Consider the following 1156-nt stretch of genomic DNA (forward strand, 5'->3'; position numbering starts at 1 on the left):
TAGTGTTGGTGTTAGTCGTGGTGATGGGAGTGGTGGTTGTAGTAGTGGTGTTATTAATGTTGTGGGGATATAGAGGTGTTGGAGTTGTAGTAAGTATAATGTTGGCAGTGAGGTTTGAACAAACCAACCAACCAGCTAGCCAGCCAGCCAGCCGACCAACCAACCAAACTTTGAAAATTAGATTGGTGAATAAATCCAGCCGGAAGGGCTCCACTAGATGCAACAACAACAATTAATTACATCGTCAAGAGATGTTTTAGTCATTAAAAAAAAAGAAACATACAAAATTGTTTAAATCACTTTTCATTAATTTTTGAGGTCTGAATCCGTTGCATTGATTGGTCGGTCGGTCGGCTGTGTTAAATCAAAAGTTGACTATCTAGGATTCGCTCTTGGCTTGGCTGTTCACAACTATCTGAACAGCCTCGTTGTGAACAGTACAAAAAGGTCAAACCTCGGGTAGACTATCAACGTAAGATGTTACAACATACACACATACACAGGGACACACACACAAACACATACACACACACGCATGTACACATTCTCACAAAATGTCTATTCTTAAGAAGTGGAGTAAATATATACTTGATACCACGGTAGAGTGTAATAATTCATTTCGTCGGATCCGGATGACTGCCACCTTTGGAGCGTCTTTGATGTCCGTCTTTGTATCAGCAAACAGAAGAAACTGGATCGGGAAAAAGCACACTACTTCCCCATAATGCTTGACAGACAAGAGCATATGATTGATTCTTCGAAGAACGACAAATGGACGCAAGTGTAGAACTGGTTTCTCATCCTTACCAAAACATTTCCACCTTTTATTTTTTTTGCATCTCTCGTACTTTTTTTTTTCTGCTGCTGGCTTATGACCAAAGCCATGATTAAGGACAATGGGATATGCGACGTGCTGCAATTGTTTTATTGCTTTTTTTTTCTGTTTTGTTTTGTTTATATGAATTGCTTTTGTGTTTCTCTTTCTGTTGCAAGATGCAATGGTGGCTTATCCCCACAGCCGAAAGCTTTCGTCTCTCTGTTGAAGGTGTCAAACTTGATTTGATGTGTAGTGCCTTGCTTGCATGCGGATGATGTGTGCTTGCGAAATGTCAAGGAAGAAATGAAGAACAGTGTCACCTGTGGACCAGTTGTATGG

At 40.4% G+C, this 1156-nt stretch overlaps 2 protein-coding genes across 3 annotated transcripts in view; one reads left to right on the forward strand and one right to left on the reverse strand.

Moving 5' to 3' along the window:
- Positions 1–1156, forward strand: part of LOC106870157 (collagen alpha-1(XII) chain) — a 490284-nt gene that overhangs the window by 45744 nt on the left and 443384 nt on the right. The gene's annotated exons all lie outside the window — the stretch shown is intronic.
- The window catches only part of LOC106868389 (uncharacterized), a 437000-nt gene that overhangs the window by 11917 nt on the left and 423927 nt on the right, over positions 1–1156 (reverse strand). The window lies entirely within an intron of this gene.

This window comes from Octopus bimaculoides, chromosome 27, assembly GCF_001194135.2.
Source record: "Octopus bimaculoides isolate UCB-OBI-ISO-001 chromosome 27, ASM119413v2, whole genome shotgun sequence".
In the NCBI taxonomy this organism is placed as follows: domain Eukaryota; kingdom Metazoa; phylum Mollusca; class Cephalopoda; order Octopoda; family Octopodidae; genus Octopus; species Octopus bimaculoides.